A 24,922-nucleotide genomic window follows, 5' to 3' on the forward strand; every position below is an offset into this window, starting at 1 on the left:
CGTGCAGATATGTCTTCAAGATCCTAATTTCACTTCCTCTGGATATATACCCAGAAGTGAGATTGATGGATCATATGTTAGTTCTACTTTTAATCTTTTGAGGAAACTCCTCACTGTTTTCATAATGGCTGAACCAATTTACGGTTCCACCAACAGTGCACATGGGTTGCCTTTCCTCCACATCTTCACCAACACGTGTCATCTCTTGTGTTATAAGAACAGCCATTCTAACAGGTGTGAAGTGACAGTTCATAGTGGTTTTGAAATGTGTTTGCAGTTTCCTGATGTTTAGTGATATGGAACACCTTTCCATGTACCTGTTGGCCATATGTATGTCTTCTTTGGGGGAAAAAAAATGTCTATTCAGGTCTTCTACTAATTTGTAATGGAATTATTTGGTTGTTTTTGTTTTTTGCTATTGAGCTGTAATAGGTTCCTTATACAGCTTGGATATTAACCCTTTAGGAGATATAAGTTGGCAAATGTTTTCTCACATTCTATAGGTTGCCTTTTCATTTTGTTGATTGTTTCTTTTGCTGTGCAGAAGATTTTTAGTTTGATGCAGTCCCACTTATTTATTTTTGTTGTTGTTGTTGTTACTTGTGACTTTGGTGTCGTATCAAAAAAAAATCATTGCCAAGACCAACGCCGAGGAGCCTTTTCCCTGTTTTAGTTTACAGCTTTTATAATTTCAGGTCTGTGTTCAAGCCTTTAATCCATTTTGAGTTAATTTTTGTGAATAGTCTGTGATGGGGGTCCAATCTCATTCTTTTGTGTGTGATTATCCAGTTTTCCCAACACTATCTGTTGAAGAGATTGCTCTTTCCCCACTGAGTATTCTTGGCTCCTTTGTCAAATATTACTTGAAAATTATTCATGGATTTCTGGTCTCTGCTGGTCCACTGGCTTATGTGTCTATGTTTATGCCAATACTCTACTGTTTTGATGAACATCATTTTGTATTGTGATGATGTTACAATATAGATTGAAATCAGGAAGGGTGATTCCTCCAATTCTTTCCCAGGAGTGCTTGGACTACTTATGGTCTTTTATGGTTCCATATAAATTTTAGGACTATTTTTCCTATTTCTTTGAAAGATTCCACAGGAATTTTGATAGGGATTGCATTGAGTCTAGCCGGTTTGGGTGGTGTGGACATTTTAATAATATTAATTCTTCCTGTCCACAAACACAAGGTATCTTTCCATTTATTTGTATCTTCTTTCATTTCCTTCATCAAAGTCTTAGAGTTTTCAGTGTAGTGATCTTTCACCTCTGGTTAAATTTATTCTAAGCACTTTAATGTTTCTATTGCTATTATAAAGGAAATTATTTTTGTCATTCATTTTCTAACTATTTCATTGTTAGTGAACAGAGACAACTGATTTCTGTATGTTGATTTTGTATCCCACAACTTTACTGATTTGTTAATTAATTCTAACAGGTTTTTTTGTGTGTGTGGAGTCTTTAGGACTTTCAATATAAAATTATACCATCTGCCAACAGAGACAACTTAGTTCTTTTATTTCTTTGTCTAGCCCACCTACTCTGGCTAAAACTTCCAGTGTTGTGTTGAATAAGAGTGGTGAGAGTAAGCAACTTTTTCTCATTTCTGATCTTGGAGGAAAAGCTTTTAAACTTTCACCATTGAGTATGATTTTAGCTGCGGGCTTATCATATATGGTCTTTAGGTTAAAGTACACTCTGTCTAGATCAAGTTTGTTGAGAATTTTTATCATAAAATGATGTCATACATTGTCAAATGCTTTTTCTGCTTCTATTGACATGATTATATGATTTTTACCTTCCATTCACTTAAAGTGAGATATCACATTTGTTAACTGAATATGTTGTAACTATCCTTGTATCCTAGGGATAAATCCCACTTGCTCACGGTGTATGATCCCTTTAATGTACAGCTGAATTCAGTTTCATTATATTTTATTGTGTATGCTTGCATTTATATTCATCAGGGATAATGCTGTATAGTTTTCTTGTCCTGATCTAGCTTTGGTATCAGGGTAATGCTGGCTTTGTAAAATGACTTTGTGATTGTTCACCCTCTTCAATTTTTTGGAAAAGTTTGAGAAGGATTAAAATTAGTTCTTCTTGAAATGTTTCTTTTAAATGTTGAGAAGAACTCACCAGATAGTCCTGGGCTTTTCTTTGTTGCAAAGTTCTGATTACTGAATCAATCTCCTTACAAGGTACTGGGCTGTTCAGGCTTATTTCTTCATGATTCAATCTAGGTAGGTAGGTTGCACATTTCAGGAATTTATCCATTTTTTTTCCTAGGTAATCCAATTGTTGGCATATAATTGTTTATAGTACCCTCTTATGATCGTCTATATTTTTGTGGTTTTCAGTTAAAATGTCTACTCTTTTATTTCTAATTTTATTTGAGTCTTTTTTCCACAGTATGCTAACTAAAAGTTTGCCAATTTTATGTTTTTGAAAACCTAGCTCCTAGTTTGATTGATCTTCTCTATTGTTTTCTGGTCTCTATTTCTGCTCTGCTATTTGTCAGTTCCTTTCTTCCATTAACTTTGGACTCAGATTGTTCTTTTTTTCAGTTTCTTGAAATGAAAAGTTAAATTGAGATTTTTCTTTTTTCTTAATGTAAGCATCTATTACTATACATTTCCTGCTTAGAACTGCTTTTGCTGCATCCCATAAGGTTTAGTATGATGTGTTTCCGTTTTTGTGTTTCAAGATATTTCCCTTTTGATTGATTCTTTGACCCATTGTTTGTTCATGAGTATGTTGTTTGATTTCCACATGTATATGAATTTTCTAATGTTCCTCCTATTATTGATTTCTAGTTTTGAACCACTGTGATAGAAAAAGATATTTGCTATAATTTCAATCTTCTTAGATTTCCCAAGACTTGCTTTGTGACCTATCATATGATCTATCCATGTTCACTTGAGAAAAATATGTATTCACTGCTATTGGGTAGTATGTTCTATACCTATGTCTTTCCGGTCTATTTGGTCTAAAGTATAGCTCAAGTCCAATGTTTCCTTATGATTTTCTGTCTGGGTGATCTATCTATTGTTGAATGTGGGTTATTAAAGTCCCCAACTATTATTGTGTTATTAGTTCTCCTTTCAGATCTGTATTTAATATATGTAGATGCTCTAGTGTTGGGTACACATACGTTTGCAACTATTTTAGCCTTTTGATGAATTGACCCATTTATTATTGATAATGACCTTGTCTCTTGTAGTTTTTGGCTTAATGTCTATTTCATCTGCTGTAAGTGTAACTACACTTGCTTTCTTTTGGTTTCCACTTGCATTGAGTATCTTTCTCCATACACTCACTTTCAGCCTCTGTGTGTATTAAAACTGAACTGAGTCAAAAACAAAACAAAACAAAACAAAACTGAACTGAGTCTCCGGGCACCTGGGTGGCTCAGTCACTTTAGCGGCCAACTTCAGCTCAGGTCATGATCTCACTATTCGTGGGTTTAAGCCCGTGTCAGGCTCTGCACTGACAGACAGCTCAGAGCCTGGAGCCTGCTTCGTGGATTCTGTGTCTCCCTCTGTCTCTTTCTGCCCCTCCTGCATTTGTGCTCTTTCTCTCAAAAATGAAATAAACATTTTAAAAACATTTTTAAATGGAGTCTCTTGTAGGCAATATATAGTTGAGTCTTCTTTTTTTAAAACCCATTCAGCCACTTTATGCCTTTTCAAAAATGGCTTTTTTTTTTTTTTTTTTTTTTGGCAGTATCCCACATAGCTGGCGAAACTGGGTACTCACTCATATGCTTGCATTTTCCCTGAGGGAGAAACCATGGTCTGAGAAAGTCTCTCTTGGCACTGAATTGGGCTGCCCTAAGGGAGGGGTGACCTGGATAAAGTCAAACTCTTCCTCTATCTCTAATACGTCTCCATTACAACTGCCCCAGTGGAGTCCCGGACCTGTCCAAGGACTTTCTGTCAGTGACTGCCTAGGTCAGTGTTCTCCAGAGGATCCTGGACCATGGCTGAGTGGAGCTTTATCAGTTCATGGGTTATCTGAGGGTCCACGTTCAGGGCCAAGGTCTGCCTATTACCTGAGGCACAGGTGGGTGAGACTCCTCCTGGGTCCTTTGTCAGATGGTGCTGGACCCCACGGCTCCTACAAATTCACTCTTTTCCATGGATTGAGGTCAAATTTTTCTTGTTGGAGGGCCACATGTTGAGAAGGGTCATATTTGGCCATCTTGCGGACATCCCCCTCTCCATTTTTTTTTTTTTATTGTGACTCACAGTAATACATTTTTCATTAGGACCAAATTCATATTTTATATATAATTGGACATGTTTCATGAAACAACACTGACTCTTACTGTATGTAAGGTCCTCTGATATTTTCTATTCTACTGCTTCTCAAATTGTAATATGGTTAATCAGCTAGAGATTTTGTTAACATACGATTGTGATTCAATATTTTGGGAGAGGCTACATTGTAACTAACTCCGACATGGATGTTTCTGCTACTCAGACACACCTTGAGTAGCAAAATTCTATTTAATTTTATTTAAATGTGAAATTACTTTTAAGACTCTTGGGTGTATCTGGACTGTTTTTAAAAGCACTGCTGGCACACTTCCTGGTGTAATACTATGTTTGCAGAAGCTCCTGAAAGAAAAACAGATATATTTGGGATATTCTTGTAAAAGTAGACTTCCTGTGGAATGGGATCATGCTTGGGAGCAGTTCAACAGGAAACCAGCTCGCCCTTCATATACCAAGATCAGAAAATGATAGAAGTAAAGGCAGGGATACCCTTCTGACATTACTTTTTAAATTCTCACGTTTGGCCCAATAAACACATCCATTCCAGGTTGGAATAAATCAATGCCATCTGCATAATGAGGACTCTCATCACTGTGTACAAAGGCAAAGTTACAGAAGAGGATCACAAGTGACTGTGGCAATGATATGAGTATTTTTTCTTTAACCCAACATCGCCTGTGGTGTGATCTCCTTTTGTCTGCAATATGAATGCCTGCTGTGTCAGTCAAGGTTCTTGCCCTCAAGCAGTAAGAGTCAACTCTGACTAACCTAATAAAACAAAACTGGGGGAGACCATTAAGGGACTCCAAAACAGATGGGAAACTGTGAGACCAAATGTCAGAGGCCTGTGCAACTAAAGCCCCGGCAGGGCCTCTTGAAGAGCCCAGCCTTGCATTGCATGTCAGCAGCATCCAGATATCCCCTCTTCAGCCAGGATTGGCCACCCGATGCGGAACACCACAGCAGCAGCTAAGCAGAGTATGTCGGTCCTTCTCATTCCTCCTCTGGGACCCCAACACTCTAGAAGAGATAGAAAGATGGACCCTAAAGATGAAGGAAGGGGAAGCAGAGGAGGGAAAACAAAGCACAGCCAACTCCCCAAGGCAGGGCCATGTGCACTACTGGTAAAATCTGGGCATGGTGAGGGGAAGAGCATCACAATGGATGTGATATTCAAAATTTAAACTGGAATACTTTAGCCTCAACATTTTAAAACCTGACAATTTTCTGGGATGCTACAAGAGCTACCCAAGATGTTGTGTGGGGGCAGAAAACACTTCTTCATCAAAACATACCTGAAAACGGGGGCACCTGGGTAGCTCAGTCGGTTAAGTGTCAGACTTCGACTCAGGTCATGATCTCCCAGTTCATGGGTTCAAACCCCACATCAGGCTCTGTCCTGACATCTCAGAGACTGGAGCCTGCTTCACATTCTGTGTCTTCCTCTCTCTCTCTCTGCCCCTCCCGTGGCTGTACTATCCCTCCCTCCCTCTCTCTCAAAAACAAACATTAAAAAATAGAAAATACCTGCAAACGATGTTGGAAAAATAAAAGGGTTTCATGTTCCCTTTTAGTGTCCCACTGAGTCTAGAACCTCCAATAAACTGGTTGCACAGCAAAAGAAATGGACGTTGAAGAGTTTAAGTGGAAAGGAAATTCACTGAGAAGCCACTGGGTGCTCAGTGAAACACTAGGAAGGCTGGAGGGAAAAGTCAGGAGGGGATGCAGGCACAGAGTGAAAAATCACACTGGGGAACTGGTCTAGGGACGCCCTGCCCCACGAGTGGATAGCAGATGCTGGAGATCTCATCACCAACACCTCCAGCCCTAGATCCTGACTGAGGCAACGACCACTCCCCAGAATGGGATGTGGCTGCCTCCCCTGTGCTACAGAAAGAATTCTCCATTGTCCCACTTCCCAAATCCAAGTTCAGGGCCCATGCACCTCATTGGCTGAGCCTAAGTCACACGTCCAAGGCCCAGTTGCAAAAGAGTCTGAAGAAGTAAGTGTTCCTTTGTGTTTCTATCCTGGAGGGGAGTGTCTTCCTCTAATCAAGTCTCCTAAGCAGAATTACTATTAGCGGCTATGGTGCTTTGTGGCCATTGTCGAGCTTTGGGGGCAGAACATGCTTGAGTTTTCACTCCATTTGACCACTCTGCTGGAGTATTCCTGCAGAGTACGCATTGCACAGGTGTATTCAGTAGTCCTGCTGTTAAGGTAAATGTTTAATCAAATTCAGAAAGGGGATGCAGCAGAGATGACAGACACATACTAAAGAAAGATATCCAGCTTAGAGAGAAATATGTTCACAGATGACACCCATGTAGCTTGGTTGGGAACAAATGCTCTCATGAATCCAAGGCAAGTGAACAAAAGCTAGGCAACAAGTGGACTTCGCGGAGTCATTACTTACCGTGAACCTGAATCACCATCACTAGGAGAGTCTCTCTTCACCATGTATGGAATTTGGCTTCCAATGATTGGAAACACAAAGTGATACTGACCCAGGGTGGGCATATCTGAATCATCATGCAGAATTACTTGCATCCAGTTAAAATTAAAATCAGTATAGCATGTTTAGATTCACATCAACTCCCCTCCCGGTTCATGAAATAACCTCATGCTTAACAAACAAGGAGAAGACGTATGGAAAAAAAGTGATATATTTTCATGTTAAAACAAATAATCATTTGTTCACAATTATAATAATTTATTTGTGAAAGAAAAGGTATTATTTCAATATTGTATAATAATCTATATAAAAACTTTTTTGCCCAATACACATTATGAAATTAAAAGTAAACACTTGTAAGTTATTTCCTGTTTTTATTCTGAAAGTAGTAGAAATAGTAAAGGCAAGCAAACTGAGCAGATCATTCCATATTGATTAATCAGGGAACGGGGGAGTTGATTTGATTCGATAAAACCGTCCTGCATCAGATCAATTCCATGTGCACGTATTACACAGTGAGTGCTTCTGGGTTCGTAGATTTTACAGCTACTACATCTGGACTGTATGTCTACAGTGGAGTCATGGATTGAAAGTCTATTTGGAGACACTTGAAGACAGAATAGAAAGAGAGGTATTTGACAGAGTATTGACAGCTTTTTCAAATTTGTTCCACATTGCAACAGAAAAAATGAGACAGTAATTATTTTTCAGTTTTTAAAGTAATCTCTGCACCCAGTGTGGGGCTTGAACTCACAACCCTGAGATCAAGAGTCACATAGTCCACCAACTCAGCCAGCCAAGCCCCTGTGGGACGGTAATTACTAAGTGATGTAGGATCAAAGAAGGGTTTTCTAAGGCAAACGGTATTACTGGTTTTGTATCTTGTTGGGAATGACCCAGTGGAGAGCCAGTGTGGGTGAGAAAGTGGCTTCCTGTCACTTTAACACTGCCTCTGGGAGTTCCTGGCTATTTTAGCCACCATCCATCCTCAGAACTCTTCATCTTGCAAAGGTGAGACTCTGTACCCATGAAACATTAACTCCCAATTTCCCTTTCCCATAGCCTCTGGCAACCATCATTCTATTTTTTGTCTCTATGAATGTAACCACTCTAGATACATAAGTGGAATCATACAGTATTTGCCTTTTTGTGACTGATGTATTTCGCTTAGCATAATGTCCTCAAGGTTCATCCATATTGCAATATATGTCAGAATTTCCTTCCTTTTTAAGGCTGAATGGTATATAAATATATATACCACACTTTGTTAACCATTCATCTGTGGATGGAAACTTGGGTTGCTTCCACATTGCAGCTCTTGTAAATAATGCTACTATGAGCATAGGTTTATGCATATTTTTTAGAGACTCTGCTTTCAATTACTCGGGATAAACAGTCAAAGTGGCATTGCTGGATCACACGGTAATTCTATCTTTAATTTTCCTAAGAATCGCCACACTGTTTTCCATGTGACTGCGCCATTTTACAGTCCCACCAAGAGTCCAGAAGGGTTCCAACATCTCCACATCCTGCTGACACTTGCTATTCCCCCACCACCACCTATTTATTTTCCTGAGAGTAGCTATTCTATAGGAGTGAGGTGGTATGGCACTGTGGGATTGGTTTGGATTTTTTGATGTCGGACATCTCTTCATGTGCTGTTGGTAATTCCTTTCCTCTTTGGAGACATGTCCACTCAGGTTCTTCACCCTTTTTTAAAAAATTGGGTTATTCTTGTCAAGTTGTAGAAAGGAGTTCTTTACATACTCTGCTGTCCTCTTGTTCGCTCCACTCCAGACAGATTGGTCTCTTGGTATTATTCCCCCCTTAGGTCCCTCCCTGGAATGTGTGGCTGGCTGTTTCGTTTCCTTCATTTCCAACTCCAGGTATGACTTCGCAGTGTAGCTTCCTAGCAAACATCGCACCACATCCCTGCTCCCCCAGCACTGCCAATCCCCTTTAAAAAGCTCCACTTGTTTTCATATTGCTTTCCACCTTCTAATGTGCTAATTTACTTACTCATTATGTTCACTGTTTGGTATCTGTCTTCTCCCCACTACAATATGAGCATTCCAAGTAAAGGGCTATCCGTTTTATTAATGTATCTCAAGCACCAATTGACATCCTTGCCCCTACTAAATGCCTCAAAAATAGTGGATACAGTTTAAACGTAAGTCTTATAAGTCATGGGATTTTTATTTTCCACTGGGAACTTATCTTTTTTAAGTGGAAAATTATTTTTTAAGGCCAGTGAATTCTCAATGTGCATTTATTTTTATTGTATTTTTATTTGAGAGACAGACAGACAGCACATGGGTGGGGGACACGGGAGACATGGGGGACAGGAAGAGATAGAGAGAATCTCAAGCAGGCTCCACACTCAGCGTGGAGCCCCACAGGGCACTCGATCCCACGACCGTGAAAACATGACCTGAGCTGAGATCAAGAGTCAGACTTGCAGCTGACTGAGCCACCCAAGACACCCCAGAGTGTGAATTTCTTTCATTCGCTTAACACATTTGCCCAAACCACAGAGATGCACAAATATGGCTCTCGGTAGATTCTGTCTTATCTCTCAGATTATAATAACTATCTCATTTTGCAATAAAAGGGGGAGGAGATGAATATAAAGAATTAATTAATCAAAGTCTTAACTTTTCTGAAAACCCAGGGAATTTTTATCAGCCTCCTTTGTTACTTATCTAACATTCCTCTCTAGAATATGAATATCCTAGCCTGAGATTTACAGCTTTCCATGGCCATGATGTATTCACACAGCAGAAGAGCAAACGCCCCCCAAAAGAGTCTTTCCTTAAACTTCGTGTGTGTGAATTCACATTCAGGAATATCATTCACATTCAATCAGCAGAAGACTGTTTTATTAAAATGCACCATCTCACAGCCTTTTTCATACTACATTAAGAGGATAGTTATGTTTATACAACATATTGGGATAAACAAGGGAATTGGAACCCTTTGCAAGGCTTCTCTGGTTTTGCAGCCTGCTCAGCCACTGCAAGCCACCCCAAGGGCTGTGGTTCTTGCACCGGTGGAGAAGCTACTAGGTTACATGATGTCATAGGAAGTGAGCTCTTACCAGCCCTGGGTGAAGCCAATCCTCTATGACAAACATGGGTTACAACTGCAAATTGTTTCCTTCAAAAAACACTCTAACAGTCTACTACAGAATAGAAGACTGAGAAGTCGATTTCTTGGATACCCTAACCAGCAAAGTTCTGAATACATTTTCAGGTTCCTTCTTACAGAGAAACATACATAATACCTCAAAGACAGGTATTAGGAAACAAATGTATAAACTCCCATTTCTTTGATATAAAACATTTGACAAACATACAGCTGTCAGTTTCGTTTTATGGTAATAGATATGTTAATATTCTCTAATATTCTTTACATGCTTCTTTACATTGCCTGTGCCATTACCAGAAGGACCGTGGTTTCTGCCCCAGGTGCTGTTAGTCAAGAGTAAATTAAAGAATATCAGGCTCTTAATGTCCTATTTCTGCACTACCCAAAACAGAGGAACAGAAAAATAAAAAGGGATGTGGATCTATAAATGAAAATCAGGGGCTCTTTGTAGAAAAAAAATTGTGAATGAATTTAGAGAAGCAAATAGCAACTATTCACTACCATTTCACTACCTAAAAATACTAGTCATCTTTATTTTGTACATTACAACAAAACAAAATTCAAACAGATAAAAGACTTAAGTGTTAAGAGAAATAGTCCATTAAGATAATAGATTATCTCAGTGACTATTTTTTAAAGTCTTGTTTAATAAAACATTTTCTGAGTGTGACTTCAAACGCAAAAACCATTAACTAAAAGTTAGGTTTTTTGGGGTGACTGGGTGGCTCAGTTGGTTAAGCATCCAACTTCGGCTCAGGTCATGATCTCGCGGTTCGTGAGTTTGAGCCCCCCATCAGGTTCTGTGCTAATAGCTCAGAGCCTGGAGCCTGCTTCAGATTCTATGTCTCCCTCTCTCTTTGCCCCTCCCCTGCTCATGCTCTCTCTCTGTGTCTCAAAAATAAACATTTTTTAAAAATTAAAAAATAAGTAAATAAACAAACAAACATTTAGAAAAATTTTTAAGGAAGCCCTTGAGAGATAGGGAACATTTTGATTTATTAATACTTTGAAGTTTTATCCTGCCACATATGGTCATGCTCCTGATAGGATGGAAATAGGGATGAGGTGGGTGTGGGGTGGGGTGAAATCTTATAGTATTGACTGAAAATAACAATTGGCTGCCATGCTAAGACAAAGGAACACAACCAAAAATTCCTTTAAGAAAGATATGTGGTCCTAGGAGTTGCCTACCTTTAAAGATACATTGCATTACTTTTCATAATTTTGAAACAATTGGAAACATACTATGATACGTTTTTTTAAAATAATGAACAAAATCTTAAAGGTACAAGCGCTTATTTTAGATAGGCTATTAGACCACAGAAAGCAGCATTTGCCTGACAGATTGGGAATATGGTTTCACAAATGTGATACGGAGCTCCAGAGACAGGGGTGAGACTCTGGGGACAGGAGACAGATTCTCAAGAAGGAGATGAGTAATTACAGATAAGGAGCTAAAATTAATAGGTAAGCAGGACATTGATGCCTTTGCTAGAGATTCCCAGTTATGATTATGCAGGTATTAGGGGCAACTTGGCAATGATTTTACAACTGTATTCTATAATAAACCGTAGCATACTAATATAGACGGAATTGTTTAAACATCTTGCAGACTTTAATTTTTTCAGCTTAAGAGCTTAGTTGAAAGGGAAAAAAAATAATGGAAAGTAAGCTGTAGGATTGCTTTTCCTGAATTCTAAATTTAGCTTAAATATATTTCTAATCCTCTATGCCAGGGATATTTTCTTGAAAATTCATTTGAATTGTATAATCTGATCACCTTTATTAATGCAAGGATTTAGACGGGCATAAACATGCTTACTGTATTTTACTGTGTCGATTTTTAGCCTGGGTAATCCTGTAAATGATTAGCTAATTATATTCTGTCTGATTATCAAGCTACTTAACTTAAATCCACTATGATGATAAAAGGCAAGTAAATCTTCAATACCAATAGAGACGCTTCTACACATGGCTACATTTAAGAAGGCAAAAGAAACTGCACCGTATGAGCAAAGCCAGAGCAAGATTAAATCCCCATTATATGGATGACAGCATCCGGAAAGGAAAAGACTGAAGGGCAACACAAATTCACAGCCATCAATTTGGGTCTGTATTGCCTTCAAAGACAAATCTGACTGCTCCCTAAACGGATTGTCTTACAAAACCAGAGAGGGAACATTCATTCCATCACCCATTGTAGGAAATGCCCCTCTCAACTTTTAACATAGGTCCAGGTGACTTCACATGACATCTGGGTATAAATGGAAAACTTTTAAGGGAGCAATAGAAAAGGAAAACGCTGTGTGAGGACTCAAGGGTCTGGTGTCATTTCAGCTCCCAGGGGAAGTGTAAAAAGGGAATTAGCATATTCAGAGTATCTCTCACATGCACATCATCCTATCTCATCTAGTCCTCACAACAGGCCTAAAGAGGAAGGTGTAATTATCTCAGTATCTGCAGATGCTCACAGACCCTGGATCACCGACTCATTAGAATCCAGTCTGCCTGATTCCAAATTCTGTGCCCCCTTGGTTGTTAAATTTTGACAGCACTCTTTCGGGTACAAAAGACAGAAGCACCCTTCTAATTGGCTTAGGAAGAAACAAGGACTTTATCAGCTCATAAAACTGACACCTATAGACCTGATCCTCCTCATTCCACATTGTCGGCTGCAGGCACAGTTGGATCCAGGGGCCAAGAGGAAGTCTTCCCCTCTAAGTCTCACTTCTACTCTTCTCCAGGTTATGTTTATCAAAACCACAATACTTTTACTGCCATCAGGCAGACTGTCAGGAGCTCCAGCTTCAATCTTTCAAGTGTCAATCTCATGGAAAAAAACATCCTTTTTCTGAACTGGAATAAGAGATCCAGTATTGAATCTCACTGTCCTTGCTTGGTCTAAGTAATTTCAACCACACACTATAAACAATTTGAATGGAAAGTGAATGTGCAGGGTCATCTATATCAGGAAATGTGCACTGTAACGCTTAAGCCTTATGTGTATATGTTAAAGATGCAGATATAGGGCGCCCGGGTGGCTCAGTCGGTTAAGCATCTGACTTTGCCTCAGGTAGGTCATGATTTCATGGGAATTCAAGCCCAGTGACAGCTCAGAGCCTGGAGCCTGTTTCGGATTCTGTGTCTCCCTCTCTCTCTGCCCTTCCCCCACTCACCCTCTCTCCCTTTCTTCCTTTGTTTCTGTCTCTCTCAAAGAAAAGTATATATTTGAGAGAGAGGAAGGCCAGCATTCATCAAACCCCTGCCATGTACAGGCAGAACATAGGTACATTATTTCCACTTTTTTGTTAGACCAATGATTCAGTGGGCACTAGCCAGACATGGCTACTTAAGTTTAAGACTTAAAGTAATTAAATTAAAATTTAGTTCCTCAGTTGTAAGAGCTGTACTTATAGTGCTGAATACCCATGTAATCGTGGCTTCCACAATGAATGGCGTAGTTATAGAACGTTTCCATAACTGGAGAAAGTTCTATGGGACAACTCTGGATGTGTGTCTCAAATTTTCCCTTTTTTTTCAGAATAGAATCTGGCAACCTTAAGTCATGTTAGGCAAGACTACAAAGAAATAATCAGCCCAGAATGTGTACTTTCTATAAGAAAACCACTCTGAAATCTTAGAAAAATCAGTGTCATAGGCAAAAACATACAGGTAGAGATATTAGATAGCAGATATTAAGTGATTATATGAAATTATTGTCAATTTTGTTAGCTGTGATAAAAGTATTGTGGTTTTGATAGAGTATACTCCAACTCTTTGTAGATCTGTGCTGGAGCATTTACGACTAAAATTTTGATGTTTTTCATTGACTATGGGATGATAGAATAAAAACCAGAGAGATGAAGTGACTATGGCACAATGTAAAGAATAGTTAAATCTAGCTCATCAGTACCATTGTTTCTAATTTTGATGTATTTTAAAACTTAACAAATGAAAACATTTTTGAAAAACCTGACTTCTTTAAGAAAAATTTTAATGTTTATTTATTTTTGAGAGAGAGGGAGAGGGGGAGAGAGAGACGGAGACACAGAAACTAAAGCAGGCTTGAGGCTCTGAGCTGTCAGCACAGAGTCCAACGCAGGGCTCGAACTCACGAACCGTGAGATCATGACCTGAGCTGAGGTCAGAAGCTTAACTGACTGACCCACCCAGGCGCCCCAAGAAAGTATTCCTGATATGATCTATTCAACCGGGAGATGGTGCCTTCACTCAGGGCCCTCTTGGTTGGCCAATTTTCTACTTCATCATTAATTTATAGAAATATTTCCCTAACAACAGAACTAGAACTGAGGTGCCTAGGTGGCTCAGTCAGTTAAGCAACCAACTTCAGCTCAGGTCATGATGTCATGGTTCATGAGCTCGAGCCCCACATCAGGCTCTGTGCTGACAGATTCTGTGTCTTCCTCTCTCTCTGCCCCTCCCCCGCTTGCTCACACTCACTCGCTCTCTTTCTCTCTCTCAAAAGTAAATAAACATTAAAAAAAATTAGAAGGGGCAGCTGCAGGGGGTAAAAAGGAACAAACCTCCCGTTATAAAATAAGTAAGTGGCTATATTCATAGCCATATACCTAATGAGGGACTTGTATCTAGAACATATTGAAAACTGCTATAGCTCAGTAATAAAAAGACAGTCTAATTAAAAATGGACAAAGGCTCTGAGGAATATTTCTCCAAAAAGAAACACCAATGGCCAACAAGTACAAGAAAAGATATTCATCATTTACCACCAGGGAAATGCAAGTGAAAAGCATAACAGGATACCATTTCATATTCAGTAGGAAAGCTATCATCAAAAAGACAGATGGGGAGCCTGGGGTGGCTCAGTCGGTTAAGCATCCGACTTCAGCTCAAGTCATGATCTCAGGGTTCATGAGTTCGAGCCCTGTGTTGGGCTCTGTGCTGACAGCTCAGAGCCTGGAGCCTGCTTCGGATTCTGTGTCTCCCTCTCTCGCTGCCCCTCCCCCACTCATCCTCACGCGCTCTCTCGCTCTCTTAAAAATAAGTAAACATTAAAAATTAAAAAATAAAAAGACAGATAACAACAAGTGTTGTTGAGGAGGTGGAGGAATTTTGGAACCCTCATACACTGCTGGTAGGAATGTGAAATGGTTCATCTGCTTTGGAAAACAGCTTAGCAGTCCTTCATGGCAGTCCTCGTGATTTCACTCCTAAGTCTATGCCCAACATCTATACATCCATATAAAAACTTGTGCATGAATGTTCATGGCAGCATAATTAACAGCTAAAAAGTGGAAACAACTCAAAGGTCCATTAACTGACGAATGGATAAATAAGATGTAGTATATTCATACCACTGGAAGAGTATTCAGCAATAAAAACAAATGAATACTGACACATGCTACAACATGAATGAACTTGAAAATGTTATGCTAAGTGAAAGAATCCAATCACAAAAGACCACATATTATGAAAATTGATTTGTATGAAATGTCCAAAGTAGGCAAATCTATAGACACAAAAAGGAGATTCATTTCTGTCTAGGGTGGGGGGTAGGGAGGTGAGGGGCAGGATGAGTAAGGGGATTGAAAGAGGGGTCACATCTGAGGAGAAAGGGTTTCTCTAGGGGTAATGAAAATGTTCTGACATGGATTGTGGTGACGGATACAAGCTCTGTGAATATGCTAAAGCCAGTGAATTACAGTAAAGCCTTCAATTATTCCACAAACGTTCCCCAAGACTAGCAAACGTCTAATAAATTTTAACTTGATAAACCAGGGACAATCTGCAATACGAGTAGTACATGATGCCGAATGTCACGTGACCACCACTGAGCCAACGGTTCTTGAAGTTCGCTTGGATGTATGAGTGCTTTGGATTGCAAGCATGTTTCCAGAAAGAATTATGCTCACAAACCAAGGTTTCACTGTGTAACCTTTTGCGTGCTTAAAATCGTTCCAGTGCATGGCATGTGAATTATATCTCAATAAATCTGTTTTCAAAAAAGAAAAGAGTGAAGGGAAGAAGGAAGAAAGAGCCACACTTGACTTTGGCTGTGGTAGCAGTGTGCCCCTGGTAAGGACTGCCCTAGGTCTGCAGGGGCATAAGAACATGGGCTCAGAGGCATTCAGGGCTAGAAAGGTGTGGTCCCCCACAGGGCCAGGAACAGCTTCCTGGATCTCCTGAACACTGAGTCATACTACCTTACCCCCTCCTTTTTCTCTCATCCACCCTTTCCAGTGATTTTGTGGCTTCCTTCCCTATGTCAAATCTTGCTCAGCTTCAAGTTCCCAGAGGGGTCTGTTTTCCTAACTAACTCCTGATTGATCTTATTGCCTAGAGAGTATCCATTCTCCTCATTCTCTTCCTAAAAAATTCCAAACTTTCTTCAGGTACTCAGTCCTGCTCCACATAGACAAATGCCTCAGGAGACAGCGATTCCACTCTTGGCTTCTGGGTTCAACCAGAAACCAGTTGATTCAGCGGTGCCTGGGTGACTCAGTCAGCTAAGCATCTGACTTACAGTTCGTGAGTTCGAGCCCCACGTCAGGCTCTGTGCTGACAGCTCAGAACCTAGAGCCTGCTTCAAATTCTGTGTCTCCCGCTCTCTCTGCCCCTCCCCTTGCTCTCTCTCTCTCAAAAATAAACATTAAAAGTAAAATAAAACAATAAAATAAAATAAATTGATTCAGAAATAAGCATGTGATTTTAACACTGGATGTTAACTAACTGGAATTCAAATGAAAAACTTCAAATAAAAACAATAAAAGGAAATAAGCATGTGACCCAGCCATACCAACAAGAGATAAAGAGGGCTCTATCAGAGGCTTCTGGGCAGGTCCTACTTCATTTTGAAAAAGAAGCTCGAGAAGCCAACTAGATACAAAAGACAAAGCCATCATGTCCGCTGGCAGCTATCATACAACCAAGACATGTATCCACTTTGGAGTAAAGATGACAGGCAGTGGGCAGGCGGAGAGACAGAGAGAACCCGGTTCTGTGACTGCATTTTTCAATTGTTGGATCAACACACCCTGAAGCTCGCTTCACCTCTTACTGTCTTATATGAGCTAATAACTTACCTGGAGGCAGTTTGAGGTAAGTTTCCTACTACAGCTGGAAATTTACGCACTGAGACACTTCAAAGCGGCAGTGCCTCTATGCAGACAGAGCTGGAGGTAACTCCCCAGTTTCCCACAGTCTCAGAGTGGCATGAGGTATCATCCAAAAGTCATCTCCACAACCTGAGACATTAGGTGAGAGGGGGCTGCTGGAGCTTGCAGCCAGGAAAGGAGACACAGCAGCATGAAGCGTATAAAACCAGGGACGCTGTAGGAATGTGAACGTCATGGCAGCAGGGTGAGGCCAGTGAGGATCCAGGTGGATTTCTACATCACGGCAAACGCCAGACGGGCTAGATAATAACCTGCGGTTACACCCTCCCCACTTGACACCCCAGTGCAACGTAGAGCCTCTCCCCCTATGCCCTCAAATCTCAGGAGAAGGATAAGGAATTGGCTGGGTTGAGTTTCCACCACCAAACAGAATGGAAGCTCAAAATAGAGACAGTTGCATCACAGAAAAGTGAAAGAAGCGATGAGTTGGGAAAAATCCTAACCTTAAATGTGCGCATTCCAATTATGTGGAACTCATTCTTTGGCCAGTGGGTGGCAGACGAAGCATGATCATCTTGATCCCCATCCCCATCCCGTATTTACCAACCTTACCATCCCGGAGGGTCACACTCAGCCCTTTCCAAGTCCTCTTTCCACTGCCTCTTCTCATCTGCAGTTGTTCAGAATGCAAGCTCAGATCCTCCCGCAAATGAATTTCTCTTGCAATGGGCTCTTGGATGCAATCCTAATCAGAAGGCTTATTATGGAACTGTGACCCTCAGTCACTCTCCAGCAGCCCTCTCCCCAGCGTCTTTTTAATCAAAAAACTGACATATAATTAGCTCAGAGAAACTCAGAGAAATGGCCATAAAAGCTGTCCTGCAACCCTACACCTTTTTCCTTACGTGTCTTTCAAAGTCATATTGCTCCAAATCTGAAGCAAAGGATAAATTTTTAATAGCTCCTGATGGATAATATTCAACTCGAAGTTTGTCTAAGTTGGAACAGGAAAGTACTTACAACTCTTCTCTGATTAATTTTGTGAATTTAAATAGCACAAGGCTTGTAAGGAGCTGTTATCATTTCTTTCCCTATTTCTTAACTTTCTTCTCCCTCATTTGTGTTCCAATCCCTTAAAACCAATGTCATTTCCTTCACATTGTCAAAGATTACCCCCAAGGAGAGATGACTGATGTTAACACAAATGTCCTTTGGTCCCTATCTGAGATTAAGAAGATTTTCCCAGTTTTCAATGGAGAGAAAAGAAAATTTGCTGTGCAAAGCAAGAATACTAAACACAAGTAGAAAATAAGGTTAAATATCAGATCAATGGTCTCTGGTTCCTGTTATTAACCTTCTATTAAAAACACATTTAAACCCATGGACTTGCAGAAAATAATTTCATCTTCATATTTCACCAGGTTAATGCTATTCTCAAGTTAAGCATTTGAGAGAAAATGTTACTGGAGGGGAACCTGGGTGGCTCAGTCAGTTAAATGTCTGACTTCAGCTCAGGTGACGATGTCATGGTTCGTGGGTTCGAGCCCCATGGTAGGCTCTGTGCTGACAGCTCAGAGCCTGGAACCTGCTTGGGACTCTGTGCCTCCCGCCATCTGCCCCTCCCCTGCTCATGCTCTGTCTCTCTCTCCCACTCAAAAACTAAAAAATAAAAAGTTACGGGAATAACAGAAACAGATCTTATTTTTTCAAAGAATTTTTAAAAGGTCTTTTTCCTTTTTGCTCTGGCTATTAGAACTTTAAAAATTGGTAAGTAATATTTAGCAATTATGTACCTACCTGTTACCAAGAAATTTAAATGAAAACTATAGTTATTCTGTATTCTGTCACCAAAAAGTTGAGTTTCTGCCTAAGTCTGTTAAATACAAAGCTTTCATGTGATATTTGAAGGTTTATTTTTAGTATTTCCGCCGAACGTTGGCTTACAATCTTTCAATTAGACCATGTGTTACCGGTAACTATGCTTGCTGAAATGTTTGCCATAAAAAACCATGTATGTTTACTTAAAATTGTAAACCAGATTTGTCAAACAGACTGGTTTTACCTACCTAACCGATGAGCACGAACCTTCTGGGGCACTACCTGATGTAACCTGAATTATTCCAACCTGCATAGAAGGAATGGAGGAGATTTTCTTAGGATTAATGTTTCTTAACATTTAGAAATGTGGCTTGGAAAGGTATATTGAGGAAAAGGGTCTGAGAGATGAATTCAAAAGACAATAGCAGAGCTTCTAACTGGCAGGAGTGGACGGCCACAGGGGCTTCTGGGCATCACTTCGGGACAGGGATGGCAGCACAGGGTGCCCAGAGGGTGCCCCTGGTTGGTCTGATCTGGAATGGCAAAGCCAACAGCAGTTTTCTCTAGTGCCTCGTGGACAGTGGCAGTGGTATCTCCTCCCTAGGTGAGTTTCACAGCACAGTTCCCTGCAATCTACTAGAGGAAGCATTCCCCACCCCCCCAAACAAAGGTATAAACCATGAAAGAGGAAGACATGGTCCCCAGCAAGTGGGAGCTCCAACATCAGCAAAAGGAAAAGGAATGTTCTGGGGATGGCGATAAAGGGAAGATCCTGACAAAGCTGAGCAGTGAGTCTAGACAGCAACCAGTCCACCGGGAAGGAGAAGGTTCATCCAGAACATACAGTTTGAAGCAAAAGTCAAAGTCTCAGGCTTTCTCAAGTGTTCGACTGAGTTGAGAAGTTCTTTTCTCCTTTTGTTTTTTCCTTCTCTCTCACACTTCTCTCCCTCACTCTCTTAGCTCTGTCAATTGTCTTTATAACAAAGCAAATTTAAAAGTCGACAATTACTGGGGCGCCTGGCTGGCTCAGTCAGTCAGTAGAGCATACAACTCTTGATCTCAGGGTTTTGAATTCAAGCCCCACCGTTGAGTACAGAATTTTCTTAAAATAACAACAACAACAACAACGACATTAACAACAACAATAAAAGGAGAAAATTGTTAACTTCCAGAAAAGCTAATTATACGTGAAGGGAAAGCATAGAATACTGTGAGACTCAGCTATGTTTAATAATATCTACATAGACGTACTGATTTTAACACTGAACACCAATAGAACCAAAAATATTGTCAGAGTGAAGAGAAAGTGAAATAGATACACACTTGGGAGATGTGCAGGTTGGGGATGGTGGAGGGAGTCTGGCTGAGGTTTGAAAAGTGGATCAGAGAATTCAGCATTCCCTTTCACAGTAAGAAGTGAAGTGATAATCTCCAAAACTGCAAAGGGAAAACAAAACTTAATTAGCAGAAAAATCCTCTTGCTGGAAAATAAAGATGTAAACACCAGTAAAAGCTGCTCAAAATGTTGGGTACTATCCACTCTGGAAGTGTGAATCGAAAGCTGGAAAGAGGAAAGCTGAGGATTGCTGTTACCAGCTAGCAGAACTCATCATACTTAAAGTCAGTATGTATCTTGGACAAAAATAAAGATTCAAATTTTAAATAAGAACCCTCTCTAAATTCCCCTCCCCTCAAATTACATTACTATTTCCACTAAAATTCCATTGACTTTATAAATGATTTGGGGAGAAATGACATCTTTATATAAATTCTGAGTATTTCTTTCTAAGAAGATGGTTAGGACTTCTTTTTTCATCCTCAGAGTTTTACCATTTTCTTGTTTTGGGTCTTGGGTGCTTTCTGTGCTTTGTATCAAGGCATGTTACATTATCTTTTGCTGTGATGATGACATTTTTTTCCCACTAAACAACTGTTGCTAATATATTTTAAAAAGCACTCCCTATATTTTGTAACTTGCCACCGGACTGCATGCACACTTCTAGCATTTTTGTGACTGGATGTCTTCAGTAATTATCCTCGTTATGTGACAATTTTCCATCCCATGCATAGGACTCTTTTGTTTCCCCGATGCTATTGCATTGGTTACAACTTGTTGAATACAGCTTTAATGATGGAATGAGTAGTTATATGTTGCTCTCGACTGGAATAAAAATACTTCTGGTTTCCCCCAACATGAATATTATTTTCTACTGATTTCAGATAGAAATCTAATCATCTGTTTATTCTCTACTATTTTCCCTATCTAAGTACTCTCTCATACCTCAGCATTAACATTTTTTTAGTTGTCTGTTTTCTTCCCTACAACGCATGTTTCTAATGGTACAGGATCAGTGTCTGATTTTATCCCAGAACTGAGAATAAGGCCTGGCTCTAAAAATTTGTCGAATGAATGACTCAGTCAGTGATGGGCAGGGTGCTAGAAAATCAGGTGCTTCTTTGTCTCTTTGAGCATATGAAAGGCATTAATACTTGTCATACTGTTAAACCACTCTTGCATTTATGGACTACACATTAATTACTTCATTGCGGTGTACTAACTGGATTTCCTCTTATTTTATTTTTAAGTGGTTCTTTATTTCTGAGAGAGAGAGAGAGAGAGAGAGCGTGAGGGTGAGGAGGGGAGGGGCAGAGAGAGGGACATAGAATCCACAGCACGCTCCAGGCTCTGAGCTGTCAGCACAGAGCCTGACGCAGGGCTCAAACTCACAGACCGTGAGATCATGACCTGAGCTGAAGTCGGACCAACTGAGCCACCCAAGGTGCCCCTCCTAGTATTTTATTTTAACGTTTTTTTTTTTTTTTTTTTTTTTTTTTTTTTTTTTTTATTTATTTTTGGGACAGAGAGAGACAGAGCATGAGCGGGGGAGGGGCAGAGAGAGAGGGAGACACAGAATCGGAAACAGGCTCCAGGCTCCGAGCCATCAGCCCAGAGCCCGACGCGGGGCTCGAACTCACAGACCGCAAGATCGTGACCTGGCTGAAGTCGGACGCTTAACCGACTGCGCCACCCAGGCGCCCCCTAGTATTTTATTTTAAATGTCTGCATCTGTGCCTCTGAGTATGAACTGTAGCTTTGTTGGAGTTACGGCTTATCTTTGTCGGCTTTGGTTTCAGGATGTTAGCCATATTAAAATAATTAAAATATTTCATGTGTTTGCTCTCTAACAGTTTTAAAATAATGTGGATTAGCTGCTAAGTTAAGACCATTTGCCAGGAAAATAGTCCGCCTCTTGATGCTTCTTCAACGTCTGCAATCATTAGTGGTCTATTGTGTTTCATTGTTCTTTGTTATACAGGATGTATAGGAGCATGCTTTCATTATAATGAGTTTAAGGTGTACTTAAGGGTAAAGACTAAACATGTGAGGTTGTATCTCCTCCACCACAATCCAGAGTTAGCCAGCGTTCACAGTTAAGTACTATTGTTTCCATATTTTTCCTACGCCCTTCCATGTTTACCAGCATGTGTATGCACGGGTGAAATAATACAGGGAGGAAATGTCTTGAAACATTTACTTTTTTTTTTTTAACCTTCCTTGGAGAGTTACCACCTATCTATAATTTAAAATATGAAATACACAAGGACATCTGGCTGGCTCTAGCGCTGGAGCACGCAATTCTTGATCTCAGGGTTTTAAGTTCGAGCCCCACATTAGGTATAGAGCTTGCTTAAAAATAAAATCTTCTAAAAAATAGGAAATACACATACTTCATCCTTTTCATTACTTGTATAGTATTCAACATTATGGGTTTACCAGAATTTATTTAACTGCTCTTCCAATGATCAGTATTTGGCTTGCCCCTTTTTTACTACTATATACAATCCTGCTGGGATCATTTTCACACACAGACCTTTAGTCCATGTGCACATGAAATATTCTTTAGAATAAACTCCTCAACATGGAATTGCAAAGTCAACAAAGACAGACAGTTTGTATGTGAATAGATACTGGAAAAGTTGCCCTCCAAAGAATATTTTGTCATCCTACCCTCCTACCAGCAAAGTGTCACTTACCACATCCTTACTAACCCTGAGTATTATCAAGCTGTTAGATTTTTGCTAAATTGATGACTTAAAATCCCTTAAAATGTACCACCTTAATTTACATTTCTCTACCAATGAGGTTGAACACTTTTATAGAGCATATCGAATACCTGTGTTACTTTACATATCCATTGTTTTTTTTAATTTTTTAAAGCTTATTTATTTATTTTGAGAAAGGGGGGGCAAGAAAGTGGGGAGGAGCAGAGACAGGGAAACAGAGACTCCCAAGCAGGTCCACACTGTCAGCACAGAGCCTGATGTGCGGCTCAAACCCACGAACCCATGAGATCATGACCTGAGTCGAAACCAACAGTGAAATGCCCAGCCAACTGAGCCACCCAGGCAGGCACCTCCCACCCCACTGTTCTTTTTTTTTTTTTTTTTTTTTTTAAGTAAACTCTTTGTCCCATGTGGGGCTTGAACTCAAAACCCCAAGACCAAGAGTTGTGTGCTCTACCGACTGAGCCAGCCAGGCACCCCCAGTGTTCATTTTTCTATCGGAGTGTTTATTTTTTTCCTATTGATTCATATTGATATTAATCCTCTGTTAATATCATGCAGACATTCTCAGGCTGTATGTTGTCCATTATGTTGTTATTCTTTTTAATTTTTATGTATTTAAATATGTCATTATTTTTTTTATGACTCTCATGTTTTCTATCTTGCTTAAACAGCATTTCTTCATTCCACACTTATTTTTTTTCTATACTTTCATCTACTACCTTAATGTTGAGTTTTTTGAGTATTATGCAAGGTATGTGTACATTTCTTTCAGAATGAACAACTCATCACCCCGGGTGTATTTCTTTCAAAATTGATAACCCACCAATCTTTGCCCTGATTTAAGAAGTAATCTATATTCTTCCTACTGATTTGTTTATTATCTTTATGATTCATAGCAGCTAACACTTACATAGTTCTGACCATATTCCAAGCCCTCTTCTAAGGGCTCTTTGTATATTAAGTTCTTTAATCTTCCCAACAACCCTCGTATATGGGTGGTAAATGGTCACTATTTTACACAGAAGCCAACTAAGACAGAGAGTTGAAGTAACTTGCCCAAGAATGCACAGCGACTTCAGCCTGGCTTGAGATTCAATGTTCCCAACAATGCCAAATCCCAGTGTACAGACTCATGTTTCTAAATTCCATACGGTCTTCCTCATGACTATCTCTGCCTACACCTGCACCAATCCTACACTACCACAATTCTATTTTCAAATGTGTTTTAATTTCTGCAGGAGAAGTTACTACAATTTTTTTCCTCTCAGAGATTTACAGGCTATTACTTGCTATTTTCTTCTATCATGTGACCTATAGAATCAGCTTAAGTTTCATATATAATGATAAGGATTGCACTACAGTTCTATATCAACTTGGGAAGATTTCTATCTCAAAAATAGTGTCTTTCCATTTAGGAAGGGACTACCTGCATTTACTGGGTTATTTTTTTTTCCTACACCTTCATTTTTTTAAAAAAAAGGTTTATTTATTTATTTTGAGAGAGAGTGAGAGAGAGCAAGCAGGAGAGGGGCAAAGAGAGAGGGAGAGAGAGAATTCCAAGGAGGTCGCACACTGTCAGCACAGAGTGACATGCTGGGCTCAAACTCACGAAGTGTGAGATCATGACCTGAGCTGAAACCAAGGGCCAAAAGCTTAACCAACTGAGCCACCCACGCACCCCTTCCCCACAGCTTTATAGTTTTTCTTTTGGTGAGAATAAGTTCCTTTGTCTCTGTTTCATTTTTTTAATGTATTGTTGATAATATATAAGAAACCACTGATTTTGCTTTTGATTTACCTAAACCTCATATTCAATATTGTACTGATTCTAGTAATTTTTTTCTTGGATTTCTAAGACAATCTCTTGTTTGCAAATAATTTTATCTGCATCTTTCCTTTATAGTACATACATATGTACATACATACGTATATATGTATATATATATATTATTCTTTTCTGTCTTACTGCATTAGTTAGACTCTCCATTACAAGATTAAATAGCAACAATGCTGGGAGCAAATTTATCTTAGAAACATTAGTAGGAACGATTGTAAT

General features: G+C 39.7%; 1 long non-coding RNA gene across 3 annotated transcripts in view; it reads right to left on the minus strand.

The window, feature by feature from the left end:
* Positions 1-4,498: 4,498 nt before the first annotated feature.
* The window catches only part of LOC131516456 (uncharacterized), a 91,457-nt gene continuing 71,033 nt past the window's right edge, over positions 4,499-24,922 (minus strand). For 2 of the 3 annotated variants that reach the window (XR_009264088.1, XR_009264090.1), the window contains one exon: positions 7,444-20,235. This is a non-coding gene — a long non-coding RNA (uncharacterized LOC131516456). Of the gene's footprint in view, positions 5,307-7,443; positions 20,236-24,922 lie in introns of those variants that run through there. The other variant, XR_009264086.1, reaches the window with a different exon arrangement.

Source organism: Neofelis nebulosa, chromosome 1 (genome assembly GCF_028018385.1).
Source record: "Neofelis nebulosa isolate mNeoNeb1 chromosome 1, mNeoNeb1.pri, whole genome shotgun sequence".
NCBI classification, from domain to species: Eukaryota; Metazoa; Chordata; class Mammalia; order Carnivora; family Felidae; genus Neofelis; species Neofelis nebulosa.